At 34.7% G+C, this 16,135-nt stretch overlaps 1 protein-coding gene across 2 annotated transcripts in view; it reads right to left on the bottom strand.

The window, feature by feature from the left end:
- Positions 1–12,020, bottom strand: part of eps8l2 (EPS8 signaling adaptor L2) — a 58,465-nt gene extending 46,445 nt beyond the window's left edge. The window contains exon 1 of one of the 2 annotated variants that reach the window (XM_016468945.1): positions 11,755–12,020. The gene's annotated coding sequence lies outside the window, so the exon portion shown is untranslated. The remainder of the gene's footprint in view (positions 1–11,754) is intronic. The other variant, XM_016468946.1, reaches the window with a different exon arrangement.
- Between the last annotated feature and the right edge of the window lie 4,115 nt (positions 12,021–16,135).

Here is a 16,135-nt window from a genome sequence, read left to right as displayed (position 1 = left end):
TTCAGACGCTTAATTAATTACACACTCTGAGGCTTTACACACAAATAAACTCCCTGGCTCTGAACTTAACTGATGAGAGGGCATGTGTCTTTCTGGATCGCCGGAGAACCTGTGTCTGTGTTTATAACTGGACTCGTTAATCAAACAATATGCCTGTAAAATCCCTAGAAAAAACATTGTTTGTAAACAAGCAGAACTTTATTTGCATGTTAGTGGTGTTCAATAAGATGATATGAGGGACGCCTATATAAATAAATATTTTTTCTAATACACAAAATTAGGCTTTAATTCACCCTAAACAAAAGGTCAGAGGTCATTGTATAATTCACACAGTGACCTCAATAAATGATAAACAACATGAACATCATCAGCTGAGTAGATGTGGACTATAGACTAAACACGTACACTCAATCATAACAGTATGGCCGTCATAGTAGTATAACCATAAAATATTAGTCACTTCCAGAATGAGATGAGGATCAACATAAAAGGACTTTGAACTCGTGTTTGTGGAGTCCACCTGCTTTTAAAATCCTTGAGGAAGGTGTGTCAGAGGTACAGGAGACAGTCTGACTGATGCCAAGGCTGTCTTTCCCATTACTACTGAATGAAATGATCATGACTCATTTCAGTGACATTTGACCCTGAACTCCACATTCACTGGATTCAGAAACTCAACAATCATTCAGAATGTCATACCATACTACTATTTCTACAGTATGCCATAAGGATGCTGTGTAAAATATGCCAATTTTCCGATTGCACATGACACCTAGAAGACCTTCTGAATTTGCTAAAATGTGCAGTATACATCTAGAGCACACTGTCTAAGGTTGTGTATCCCATAATGCAATGCAAACAACCTTCCATTTCCAGTGCAACGAATAAACCTAAAGCAAACTCAACTGCAGTTTTCAACATATTCAACATAGCCACCTTGACTCTATTAATTAAATGGACAAAAAGATGTTATTTTAACAGATAATAAGATTAAAAATCCAAATGCAAAAAATGCATATGTGTGTGTTATTTAAACTTTCTGAATTAAACATGTAATGAGGACAACTTGCTTGTAATGTTTACTGTGGTATACTACATACTATTTTGAACACTATTTATAAAAGCTGATAATAAGATTAAAAATCCAAATGCAAAAAATGCATATGTGTGTGTTATTTAAACTTTCTGAATTAAACATGTAATGAGGACAACTTGTTTGTAATGTTTACTGTGGTATACTACATACTATTTTGAACACTATTTATAAAAGCTGATATATATATATAATGCACAGAAAGAAGATTCTGAACGCAGACATAGTCTAGTCTTTGTTTGTGATGCTCTCCATCAAAAATATACATTTGGTCAGATTGAATGCCCATGCTTAAAACTGCCCCCAAATGTGAGCTAAATCTGACCAAAAAAAACCCTTTGGGGACATTCAGAAATGTTGTTATTTGGAAAACAATTCATAAAAGTAATGTCTACAAATTCTAAATTCTCTTTTTAAGCATGCTGTAAAAAATCACATTCTATTTTAAAATTTGAATGAACTATCTGATGTAGAAAATATTGAGATCACAAAAAAGTGTAAATAAAAACAACTTTTAGGTAATTTAGTATGAGCAGCTTATAATTAAGAGAAACAGCGCTTTAACTGGAGCAAAACTACAAATATGGACACTGCATATAGGCTAATTCTGTCATGTGACACAACATTTATTTCCAATTAAGACCTTTTTCTTGATAAAAGTGTTGTGAATCTTGAATGCGTTTGAATAATTTTATTTTGCTTGTTTGGTCAAAACATGGAGAATTGTAACGATGTGTCAGTTAGAATTACAGCATCTATAAAACACCTATTTATAGTGGTTTTGGATATGTTTTAGTTTTAATTATTATTAGTGATTCACCATTACTGTGATTAGTGTTCCTCTTGATTTGGTTTGTTGAATTTAATATTCCTTATTTTAATAAGTTAAAATAGAAGGTGTTTAAATTTCAACAAATGCTTAATACACTTGCTGAGGAAAGTTGATTCAATTTAAAATATTGTGAGTAAACAAGCCAACAAAAAATTAGTTGGCACAGCTATTGAAGTTGAGAAATCTCAATAATGCTTTGCAGCTGGTTGCTTTATTTTTTTAAAACATCTCAGCTTTCTTTGCAATCAAGGGTTTGAGTTAGTACTGTACGTATGTAGCCTTTAGTATAGCTTTATGTAGTATAAAATCAATAAAAGTCTATGGTATATCCTTATTTAGATAGCTAAGCAAACGTGTGTGTGTAGATGAGTTTGTGAGACAGATTGCAGTGCTCTGGTTTTATTGCAGTGCATCTCGATGACATAGTTGCACATCCAGAGTTTGTAATCTGTGGTGTATCTCTTATCACAGTGTTTTATTCATTGGCCTTAATCTGGATGATATCCGGTATCAATGGGATTGTTCGGAGAAAACAAAACTGATGCTACGAGCCTAAATGCCTAAAAAGTAACTCGAAACTGTCCATCCTTCAAAAAAATCATAAGATCTGTTGCATGTTCACATTAAACATTTACTTGAACAGCAATAAAACGAGAAGTGTGTGTTTCAGTAAAGCACATTTTAGCTTCACTTTCCAACGTTTTAGTACCTGCTCAAAACCAAATTAAAGCAAATTACCTTTGTTTTTACATGATAAACTGCTCAGAAATGTCAAACTCGCTGTGATAATGATGGTAACACTGCCATTCGGTCAATATTCAGAGAGGTCTGTGTGTAAAAAGCAGATAAGAGCCTCGTCAAATGTTCTCACTGACGTTCACACAAAAGACACATGAAAACATGAACAACGGTTTACTTCAAATATAAACTTTAATTTACTTTTCAATCACCTCGTGTCAATAAATGCCAGCTACTGTTGATTGTTGCTTTACGATTGAAAGCAATCTGTCCATTACCTATCCATTCATCTCTAAGAGAAAGAACTAGACAAATACACACTACAACAGACCACTTAAGCCAGACAATAAACCGCCCACTTTGACCAATCAGAGACTTGTATAGAAAACTATATATAACAGGCCATTTGGAGTCATACAAGCACTATGGGACACAGAGGGACGGTTTCCCGGACAGAGATTAAGCCTAGTCCTAAACTGAAATGGCCACTTAAACCAGATTAACAGAAATCTGCTTTCTCGGTCGTGGTTTTAAACAGTCTTAGACTTGGTCTAGTCCAGAATTTAATAGGCTGATTTCCTGGAGGAAGACTAGAGCTACTTCAGGACTAAATTGAGGCTTAAATTAAACCTACCAGGAGGTAGGTTTAACTTCAGATTAACGTGTGTTTCCAGTCTTTATATATCAAAATTATAGGAACCCTTGGTAGATATGAACAAAGAAGCCTGTGAAAATAAATCTGCACTGTTAATCATTTTGATTTTTTTTTTATTAAAACACACAAAACCCTAACCTTTCTTAGAAGTAAATTGGAAGTGAAGGGAAATCTCATTTTAAAAGAAGTGTTTTTCTTTAATACACATTGGCCACAATTAATGTCACCCTTTTATTCAATACTTTTTGCAACCTCCTTTTGCCAGTTTAACAGCTATGGGTCTTCACCTGTAATGCCTGATGAGTTTGAAGTACATCTGACAAGAAATCAAGAGACCATTCCTTCATACAGAATCTCTCCAGACCCTTCAGACTCCCAGCTCCATGTTGATACTCTTTCCTCTTCAGTTTTCTGTAGGGTTCAGGTCAGGGAACTGGGACGGCCATGGCAGAACCTCAGTGACTCATTTTTGTGTTGATTTTGATGGTCCTTTTGGATCATTGTTCTGATGGAAGATCCAGCCACGGCCCATTATAAGGCTTTCTGACCCGAAGACTCAACTATTTTCTGTAATTATCCAGCTGTGATCCTTGGTGTCTTTGGCCACTCAAACGATCTTCCTCACATTGCATTAGGACAACATAGACATAGGCAGATTTGTAACATTTCCTGTTGATTGAAGCTCCGCAATTATTGTCCTAATGGTGGAAATGGAAATGTTTAATGCTTTAGCTCTTTTCTTACATTTTTTTTTTCTTTTTGACTTTCTATTTTGTGCTAATTTCTTGACTTCGTATTTTGTGAAGCTCAACAGTCTGTTGCTGCACATCAGAACTATATATTTTTTTTTTCTCATTGTGATGGATGATAAAGGGAATTTTAGTTAATATGGTAAAAAAAAAAAAGTAAAAAAGTATATATGAATGGGAATACTGATCTTCAGACATTTTATTCATAAGAATTTCTAGAACTACAAATAATTGTAGCCAATGTGTATTAGAGAAAAAAATATATAATGTGATTTTGTTGAAAAGTTAGATTTTTATGATTTTTTTTAACATTTATTTTGGTTTTACTTTTTTTGAAAGATCAAAAGGTAAAAAAAAATACAGGTGTATTTTCACAACCTTCTTTGATCATATTTTCTTAGGGTGCCAATATAGTTCTGAACATGACACTCTCTCTCTCTCTCTCTAAAACAGCTGCTTTATGTATGTTACAAAATGTTACAAAACTGACAACAACAGCTGATTGCAATCATTTATGCAAGAATTCATTACAAAGAGATTGCTAGGCATTCCTTTTTATTATTCTACACCTGATGTGTGCAGTTTACTTTGCTTGCTTTAAAAAAGTTTTCTCTTGTTCATTAACATTTTTTGTTTGTTTGTTTGTTTTTGTTGTTGTTGATTTACAGGCTTTTTTCCCACTGCTATTGTTTTCCTTGGATTTGCTTCTCAGTTCCATACAAATGTAAGCTTTTCTTGGTTCATTCCATGTTTTATAGGCAACCTTTGTCATGCTAATTCAGATTAGCAGTTGGTTTTAAATTAATCGAGTTTATTTTAGTTCAGGACTCCATAGTCCAGGAGTTAGTAATCTGTACTTAATCTGTGTTTCAGAAAGTAATTTTTTAAACAAAGATTAGCTATTCTAGATTAGGCCTACTCCTGGCTTAATTTAAACCCTGTCCGGGAAACCGCCCCATAGTCACTTTGCAATGATCTGAAAGCTGTTGCATCAAATCCTGAAGCTTAAGCGAAGTGAAAAACAAAGGCTGTTCTCAGAACAAAACACATAAGCTCTGCACATAAGCATTTGACTATGTAAAGTTTTATCAGTATCATACAAACACATAGCGCTGATACCACACGGAAGAGATTCACACCTGCGTCTGTCAGCTTGAATAGTTTGTTATTCAATGTCAACTGTATGAACCAAGCTAACAAAAATATGTTCTGCGAATGTTTCGTTAACATTCCTATTAAATATTTCAAAGTTGAAAACGTTCTCATTTTTTCTTCTGTATTAAGAATGTTTCTTCTTGGTTATGTGAATGTTAGAGGAACATTCCAATCAATCATTTTGAAAATGTTATACTAATGTTACATTTGAATCATCTCTCAAAATTTAAGACACCCATTTTTTTTATTATTATTATTTAACAAACATTTTTTTCTTGGTTTTGCAAACGTTAAAGGAACATACTATTTTAAAATGTTGAAACAGTTATGAAACAGTTATGAAAACTTGAAACCGTTATTAAGAACTTTTCTTCTTGGTTATGTGAACTTTATAGGAACATTGGAATGTTTTGTTTTTATGTTTAAAGAATGCTTCTTAGTTCACATTAGTGAACATTAGAGGAACATTCCATTCCATCATTTTGAAAACATTATGAGAATGTTACATTTTGAATGTTTAAAATGCCCATTTTTTTATATTTTAAAAATGTTTAATCTCCACATTAAGAGAACATATATTAAATATCATAAGAACATTCCATAAATTAAGAATGTTTTGTCATAACACTTACATAACCTTTAAAAAACATCAAAGTTATTAGAATGTTCCCTGTTATGGGAAACCTTAAAGTGCAGAAATTAGGAAATTAAGTAATTGCTGGTAAGATTCTGTTAAGAAACTCCTTGGATTTTCTACATGAACACTGTAAAAAAATGAGTTTTCGAAGTAAAAAAAAAAAAAAAAAGTTTAATGGAGAAAGTTTAACAATTTCAGTCTGACTACTTCAAAGTTTAAGGCTGTTGTTAAATTCAACGTTACTTGCGGTTTCTTTGTAATTATTTGTTAAATTTACTAGCAATTTCTGAGTGAAAATTGTTTCTACACCCATTTATTTCAGTGTATTAGTGTCCTAAACCACTACAAGAAGTAGCTTTTCACATTCATTCATCCATTAAACCACTGTCATTTAAAAATACTAAATCTAAAAAAGCTAAGAAAAAAAAACGGTAACTGTTCTAAAAAGATTGTCGCCGTTATATGAAGAACAAAACTGTCTACTGTGCATGCAGTGTGAATAGTCACTGCAGGCAAACTACAACACTTATTCAGAGCAAAAGACAATACTACTTTGAATAAAAAGCACCTGCTAGTCCCCAGCAGTGATTGAGCCAACGCTAAAAACATCGCCTTTACATCACATCCACAAGCTTTTGCTCTTTTATTATGCAGATGTGTTGTCATTTTGTGTGTTTGGGTGTTTTGAAACAGACATGATCTAAAAATACAGAAAATATGATCACTGAGGCACATAATGTACACTACCATTCAAAAAAGTGCAGTCAGTAAGAATTTTTTAATGCTCACCAAGGCTGCATTAATTTGCTCAAAAATACAGTAAAAACTATAATATTGTAAAATATTAAATTCAGTTTTCTATGTGAATATATTGTCAAATATATTGTAAAATCATTTATTCCTGAGCTGTAAAGCTGAATTTTCAGCATCATCACTCCAGTCTTCAGTGTCACATGATGCTTCAGAAATCATTCTAATATGCTGATTTGCTGCTCAAGAAACATTTCTGATTATTATCAATGCTGAAAACAGTTCTGCCTCTTATTTGAAATAGAACAGGAATTATAGCATTATACAAAAATCTTGTCCGGGTTAGCATTACTTTGCATAAAAATGATTGACGTATTGCTATTGTTTATTTTATTAGAGTAATGCAACAATTCACTGCACTGGTAGTATATTGTGTCATCTGTTCAAAGGCATTTCCCACAGCTCATGTTTTCTCAAGGTGAATTGAAATGGCTGCTCTCTTTAAACCAGGTTTATACAGACTGCAGGCTCATTGACCTGTGGTATTTGACACACCTGAGCGGATGAATGGACTGGCATTTTGAGGCCGGTCCAAAAGTTCCTCTCACAACGTGTCTATTTAAAGGCCGCGTCACATGCCTCCACCACTCCTGGATTTGTTTTTAACCTTAAGCGCTCATTGTTGGTTCCACCCACTCCACCTTTTATTTGGGTTTTAGCTTTGTTTGTCCAGGCTGCTTTGTTTAATGGCCAGAGTTTGCGTTCGTTGATCTGCATTTCTCCAGATGCACTGCTCTGTGTTCAGAAACGTATTGCTTTAACTTCAAAACACATAAATGTGAAGTAGTGTTGTTAGGTTATTAAAAACTGCAGACCACGGTCAAACAGGTTTCATGCCAGCTCAAACATGATTTCAGCGTCATATTTTAACATCTCATGAAGTTTTGAGCCAAAACACGCATCCATCCAGCAACCTGATCTAACGCTAATCTATCACTGCATCAGAGTCCAGTTCCCCGTATCCGCTACACACTGCGAAACCTGCCAGAAGAAAACTTAACTCAACCGAAGTTGCTTTTTCTTATTTCCAGAGACTTAAAAGAAAGTTTTACATAAGCATAAGCTTTTCTCTCAGATAAAATGTTTGAGAAGACATAACAGCAGACACAAATGAGTAAAGAGTTGTCATTTAGAGCAACCCAACTAACAAGGAACGTTCTCAGCAGAACTTTGGCGAATGTTCTGGCAATCTTCTCTCAAAGTTAAGGACAAACGTTCTTCCAGTTTTTATATGTTACTATTTGTTTTGAAATGTCCAGAGAACATTTAAAAATAATATTCACAAAATGTTTGCATGTTCTCTTACTTTTTTGTTCTTGGGTTATACAAATATTATTTTAAAAATGTAAAAAAAACTGGACGTTTATTAAAACAAAAATAATGTTTTAATAACTTTAGCAAAACATTCTTACAACATATTTTTGTTATCTGCAGGAGTTATTTGGTCTTTAATAATGTTGTTAAAATGTTAGCACAAAAATGTTATTTATACAGTACATTGTTCATGGAACATTTTATTCTGAAACGGTTTAGTTGCATGTTTTTATAACATTTGTTAAATGTTACTACTGTTAAGACAACATTCAAAAGCAACGCTCCCATAATGTTTGGAAATCTATAAAATGGAATGAGTGTTCACATAACCAAAAAAAAAAAACTTTAAAAAAAAACTAGATGTTTTGAATGTTCAGAGGAAATTCAGAAGTAACATTTGGTAGAAGTAACTTAATGGAAACATTAGCAAAACATTCTTAGAACAGAAAAGTTCTTTCAAATTTATGAACAAATGTTCTTCCAGTAATGTTATCTGGTCTTTAATAATGTTTTCAAAATCTTAGCTGTATGAATCTGAATCTGTATGAAACATTAATTCCCTTAATATTGCCAAATGATAAAATACAATGTTCCCTAAACATTCGCATAACCAAGAAAAAAGGTTTTTAAAACATTCTCAGAGAACATTCAGAAATAACACTTTCTTTACTTAATGGGAATGTTCCCAAAACGTTCTTAGAACATATTTGCGTTAGCTGGGAGAATGAATGTACATAGCAGATCATGTGATCTTGGAAGAATTCTTATTAAGATCATATTAAGATTGTAGACAAACCTGAATACAATTTGAGACATGGTTGAGACTTCTACTGTAATTCTAGAGAAGACACATGTGAGATCACTGAAGACTTACGCTTTAGATGAAACAATTCTCTCTCTCCTAATTAAAGAGCAAATGAGACAAATCTTAATTCAGGACAATCACAATCATTTCTCCTAACTAAAGAAAGGAACAGCAAAATGTGTCAACATGGAGAATATCACTGCAGTCAGCATGTGTGTGTGTGTGTGTGTGTATCTGAAGACGTGTCAACAACGAGCAAAGTCTAGAGTCCTTGAAAAGAGCATTGCAATAATCAATTAGATACCATCAGTTATTCTTAAATTGACACTGATCATTTTTAATACTAAAGACAGAATGTGCCATTTCACAGCGGTGAGTACACAGAGGAGTAAAGTCATCAGGTTTCTGGCTGTGGTGGTGTCATGGTTGACCGGCTGTCCACCACGATGACATTTCCATGCATGATAAACAAACGTCAGCATTTATAGCATTTGGAAACGTGAGCAAAATCAGGCTATCAACAAACAAACATTCTTCATTGAAAAGAATAATGATCCGACGTTTTCCAAGAACAACTTGACAGGTTTACTATCAGATTCGACACCAGCATTGAGCACCATTCAGAAATGATTTGAGAATGCATTTTTAATTCCTGAATTTGAACTTAAATTAAGTTGAGGTAGCAGACAGACAATTCAGAGCTACAATTCAAATTTGAATGCAAGGATCTATAGATTTGTTTAATCTTTTAATTTAATCATTTTTTATTGATTTTATGGACTAAAATCTGAGAACAGAATGATTTCATTTACCTCAAAAATCTGCATATAATCAGTGGATTAAAAATATTATGTGAATCAGTTATTTGAAAACAATGTAGTTGTAGCATTTTTTGTCAGCATTTACTGACTGCATATAAGGAAATAAATTAGCAAAGTTTGTCACAATTAATGATGCAATTATGTTTTTTGGACTAAGAAAATTCCTGTTGTATGACTATGTGCAATTCACTACAATTCCTTTTCCGGTTATTCCAATTAACAACCTGTGAGGCAATTACAGTATAAATTTCCAAGCAAATCAGTTCAATTGACAGTCACTAAAACATGCATGAAGTGTCCGATCAAGACCACACATGCACAAAAACACATATCTGTCAGATCTGACCCTTAGAAATCATTTATGGTAATGACCACCTTGGTTTCCAAGCAAATGTGCAACAACAAGCCACAGAAAGAGCCACCGCCGTCTTTTGCCGAGGAACATGATATGTAATTTAATTTGCTTTCACTTAGGTGACCGAGCAAAAACAATCAGCCTCTGATGGGACAGTCTTCGCTTCGCCTGCTCTATTGTGCATTGTGCTCATTTTTAGGCATCATTGGATCAGTAGATTGATTCAATGAGGTGGGAGGAACTACAGCGACCAATCAATTACATATTCCAGTTCACCTTAGCCAATCAGATCACAGGCATGAATAAAACTGCAAAACCTAGTTTGAATCGAACCTCTGAACTGTGCGCGCTTTAAAAGCTATAAACAAAACCGTAAAGCCCCCATGACCTTTAAGCTCACCTTTATTGACTTCAGTAAATGAAGTAATGCCTCCTCAAACAGATGTGCAAAAGGAGATAATGTCTGCGGGTGAATTGGCTTTATAATGCGAATCAAACATAAACACGAGCAAAAAGCCTGAGTGTCAGCTAAAGGCTTTTATTCCCCGTCCGAAATGATGATGATGGTTTTCTGTGAATGATAAGTGTGTTTGTCACGTATTGTGATAAAGAGGGACATTTGTGTCGCTTGTTTGCCGGTCTGATGTCAGGAGAACGCTTAGATTTGGGATTGATCAAGCACTCGGGTCAAGCTGTCATCGCTGTTTGGAAATGTGGTCACGTCCGCCTGGAACGGATCCTGAATGTCAAATGTTTTGCAAATGTTATAAAGATAACAGCTATTGGGAATATAAATGGCACACATATAACTGATTATCATATCAAATATTGCCATTCAACTGCAGTCAAACATAAGTTGCCAAACCAGATCTGTTAAGCATTACATCACTGATTTTTGAGTAGGCCTACCAAGACTTTAGCTCTCAAAAAAAACATTTTTTTTTTCATTTTGTTATCTGTCCAAGTTGTTCAGAGGTATTCACTTGTTTGCATGTGATATACTTTTTCAATAAATTAATGAACTGAGACCACAGAACGATTTCAGACTGATTTTTAGCTCCATCTATTGAATTGTCACCACAGACTAAAAAAAAATCTTGGCAGGTTAAATTAAGACATTTTATCCCATCGCTCAAGTATCAGTGATATTATGTTTGCTAATGAATTAGTACGGAAAGTTATTTAAACTATAATAATCAAACAAACCCATTGCTTGTAAAGTTGTTTCTTCTGTTTATATATCATAGGATTATTTAATAAACCACACCTAGACAAATAAATAATAATGAAAAGACATTAGTTAGTTAATGCCATAGATACTACACTGAAAAGAAGTGTGTATAGTAACAATTTTCACTCTGAAATTGCTATCATTCTGTTGCTAACGAAAGCAAGCAACGTTGAATTAAACATGAAATTTCGAAGCAGAAATACTGAAATACTATTTTCTCGTAAAACATAGGCTACTCCAATAATGTTTGTTTACAACTTCGAAAAATCATTTTAAAGTGAACGTCTATTTATAAACTAGATACTCGTTGACGAACTTGAGTGAGTCTCATAGATGGTTTTAGTCGTTTAATCGCACGACTGACCACAGCAAATTCTCACGTATTTGCGTTCCGTTCATATTTGCACAGAAACGCAAATAAGAGCAGACGTGACGCTTCAGAAGTAAAACATCGCAAGCGTGCGCTCCTTATAACGGACGCGTTCTAATTTTGACACGTCGCGTCGTTCTCAGTGCAGTGGTGACCTTGGGTTGATAGCGTATAGAAACGAGCTCTTACCCTCAGCAGAGAGAATCTACGGTCCCGTTCTTCACTTCGCAGATAATTCCTCCCGTTTCCAGAAACTCAAACGCTTCTTCAAGGCTCCATCTCAATCTGTTTTCTCACAGATGTGAACTTTGCTCCAAACACGGCGGGATTTGGGTTGCCAAGCGGCCTTGCTGATACAGACAAAAATGTAAAAACAAAACAAAAATAAAGTTGAGGACAAAAAGTCTAGAACGATGCAACAGGTGCGCTCGAGCGAGAGTGACAGGTGATTCGCGATCGTAACTCTACCTGCCGTGCGAAAGGGGGCGGAGCCTGCATATGAACGCATGCACTTTTAATGCAGTCTTTCTGGAACATACACAAATCATTTTAGTCATGGAATATTTAAAGAGCTTCGCCCTGTAGCTTTACAAAAAGGACATGAATAACTTGGCTATCCATTACTTACTGATATCAGAATACAAAAAAATGTAAACACATTCAAAGAATAGGCTACTAATATAACATTAAGTAAAAAGATATTTTAATATTTAAATAATATTTATAATATTTTAAACTGATTTAAAATAACATTGAATAATTGCAATATTTTCTAATGGTGCTGAATGTGCATCCACTGTATTCATGTCAATTTCAATATCACACAATGCATTTAGGCAATTCCTCTTGTATATATATATATATACATTTTTGCATTGAAACTGAATCACTAACCATTATTTACTAATATTGTAGCCTAACTAAAAATTTAAAATAACATTAAATAAATAAATAAAACTGCAAAGACCAATGTAACGTTAAGTAAACATGTAAATAATATTTCATATTGAATTAACAATTTTCTAAAGGTTCTGCCTTTAGACTACTATATTACTATATACACTATATTCATATCAATTTCACTTTCACACAATGCATTTATGCATTTCCTCAACTTACAAGTATATATGACTGCAAATAATTTAAATTTAAGTTTCACTAACAAATATAAATCATAAAATAATTTTTGCTTTTCTCCAGAGCTAAAGCATGTATTGTGCACTATACAGAAACATTTCTATACCAGTATACCACTATGTCAGATTTTATAATGACTACCTGGAACCAAAAAATTTTTGGTTTATTGGTTTATTGAAAGTCATCCCTACATTATCAACCATTTTATTGTCATCCTTTATGCACCATGTTCTGGCAAAGCAGAAAATTGGTTTAAAGAGACATTCCTGGCTTAAATCGATATAACCGCATTTATATTAGAATGTGTATGCCATCTTGTGACGTTTGTTTAGAAATGTAAGCAAATTCCTGTTCCTGGTCCAGTTCTGTAACCCTGTACGATCAAGGAGAGGCATCTTCAAAGAACGGAGTGAAAGAAGAGCAACAGGGTGGAACATTGGACAGGTTTGGATGTCACTGGTTATGGAGCAACTCAGGCCTGCAAACACACTTTTATCTTCCTGATCAGTCTGAAATCAAGATGAAGGTTTTTTTCCCTTATTTTTTAAGAATACAAATGTAACCATTTACTCACCCTCACATCATTCCAAACTCAAATAACTTTCTTTATTTTGTGGAATAAAAGTGGATGGGGACCACGGACTGTCAAGCACCAAAAACAACAACAAATAACACCATAAAAGAGTCATGAACATAGTCCTGCTCTATATTCCAAATCATCTATAAGCTTAGAAACAGACCAACATTGTTATTAAATCTTGCCTACTTGACAGCTGCGGTCAATGTTTAGACATTCTGCGAACTCCTTTTAGTTCTGCACGGAAAAAAGACAGACATGAATGTAAATTATAACAACATTTTTGGTGAAATTTAAAAAAAAACTATCTCTTTAAAGGAATAGTTCACCCAAAAATGAAAATTTGCTGGAAAATTTACTCACCCAATAGGATCCATTGGTGAGCAAGTGATGTAATGCTACATTTTTCCAAATCTGTTTTGATGAAGAAACAAACTCATCTCCATCTCGCATGGCCTGAGGGCAAATTTTCATTTTTGCTTGACCTGTTCCTTTAAGATGAAAATACACATATCACATCAAACAGAAAAACTTCACACACACACACACACACACACACACACACACACACTATAAAGTTTAAGTCCACTGGTATACAGACAGGTTGGTGAACTGCAGTGCATGCACACAGACCAGTGGAGTGTTTGACTTTGGGAACCTTGAGTTTTGGTTTATAATTAACATCAGAGGACAGAAATGACACATGAAATGCTCACTTTCTCAGGATTACATTGACTGCTGAAAGAAGCAAGTTCTGTTAAACATTATTCATAAAACTGCACAAAAGAATGACTTGGTGATAAATTCAGAGGCAAATGACTTTGTTTGAGGTTTGGTGAAACTGGACATTAGGAGAGCAAAGAGCAATTTGCATGTGGATTTGAATGTACAGTTTGCAAACAGAGTTGACTGTAGGGCACAGCAGTGATTTCACACAGTGAAAAACATCATTTCATATTCTAGAGAAGATACACACCAATAAACCTCGCACAGTAAAACCACAGACTGCACGCGATTAGGCTAAATCAAATCAGAACATATTACATGTTAAACAGACGCCCTCTACTGGAGAAACTAACAACGTGCTTAATACGGCTACAAAAAAGTTCTTTATAAAGTCATTCATCTTATATATCTATTATAGCCTATACACAATTTTCGTTTCATACCAGACAAAAAAATTGTAACAGCAACTCCTATTAATAATGTTTCATACATGCAACAAAAATATATATTTAATGTTTTTGCTTAAAATTATTTATTAGAAAAATATATAGGCTAGCTTTTACATATTGTTGTCGATTTAAACAAAAAATCTTTTAAAACATTGAGATAAGGCATTTTGTTAATTTAGGATACATTTGCTTTATTCTAACAGATTTTGGTCACGTTTTATATAAAAAAATGAACGGGAATCATTTAGAAAGTTCTGAGGCGCTCAAAGCCTTATGACGCCACAGAGCGCGTTCGAATAGAACTCTCGGGGTATATAAAGCGCGTGACATTCTTACATTCTTTGTGGGTTTGTTGTAGTGGTCAGTGAGTTTTCACAGCAATGGGACAGCGAGGTACTAAAGTGAGTCCGATGACGGTTGGCGAGGTGTACGATCAACATCTTAGTACACCCCCAAAACCCAGCACCAACACGGCGCTTCAACATCCTCATCCCCGCGATGAGACCCCTGTTGGTGCTGGAGGAGGAGGAGTAGGAGAAGAGGAAGGAGGAGGAGAGGAAGGAGGAGGAGGAGGAGAAGAGGAAGGAGTAGGAGGAGAGGAAGGAGGAGGAGGAGAAGAGGAAGGAGTAGGAGAGGAAGGAGGAGGAGTAGGAGAAGAGGAAGGAGGAGGAGGAGTAGAAGGAGAGGAAGGAGAAGGAGTAGGGGGAGAAGAGGAAGGAGGAGGAGGAGGAGAGGAAGGAGGAGTAGAAGGAGAGGAAGGAGGAGAGGAGGATGAGGCAAAGGAGAGGAAGGAGGAGGAGAAGGAGAGGAAGGAGGCAGAGAGAGTGAAGGAGAAAAGAAAGAGCAAGAAGTGGTGGCGGAGGCTGCGCTCTTTCTTCAGAGCTGCCAAAAAACAGCCTCCAGAGAGCAGCTCAGGTCAGGGAGAGGAGGAGCAGCAGCAGGATGAGGGAGAGAAGAGGAAGGTGGCATGGGCAGGAAGAAGTAGTGATGGTACATGACACAACCATGTTATGAGAATATGATTTTTTCCACTAGAGCTGTACTTTGACCATGTAAATCTATCAGGACCCTCATACACAATATCAAAAATACACATCAGTTCATGCAGGCATGGTCAGATCTTTATTCCAGGACATGTTAAAACATTATTGTTATATGTCTTTATGTACTAATACATGTTAAAACTATAAATATTAAAGATAGTCTCTATCAAGTAAAATAGTCATTAAAATTAATAATCTATGAAAATTAGTTTAAATAGTTTTTAGGTTAAATACAGCATCTCACATCACAAGGCACTGAGTTCATGTGAAATTTTGTTACTTTTAATAGACTACATCTTCAGCCGTTACACTGTGGGCGATCAGCTGGGGAAAGGTGGATTTGGTGTGGTGTATGAAGGGACACGTCTGGAGGATAATCTTAAAGTAAGTAAAATATATAACACATTACCAAGCTAGCAAATGTTTTATCCTCTAAACCCTCTTCTTAGACTATTTTAATTATTTAATACATTTTATTTTTGTTGTTCATCAGGTGGCTTTGAAATACGTCACAAAGACCCAACACACGAAATGTATATTCATTGTAAGTACATTGCACTGTAAAAACAATATAAAATGTCTCATATTAATATTAACCACAAATTAAATTAACAAACTGGTCCAAGACTCAGCTAAAT

This window comes from Sinocyclocheilus anshuiensis, unplaced genomic scaffold (assembly GCF_001515605.1).
Source record: "Sinocyclocheilus anshuiensis isolate Anshui unplaced genomic scaffold, SAMN03320099.WGS_v1.1 scaffold941, whole genome shotgun sequence".
NCBI classification, from domain to species: domain Eukaryota; kingdom Metazoa; phylum Chordata; class Actinopteri; order Cypriniformes; family Cyprinidae; genus Sinocyclocheilus; species Sinocyclocheilus anshuiensis.
This window is presented reverse-complemented; position numbering and strand designations above follow the sequence as displayed.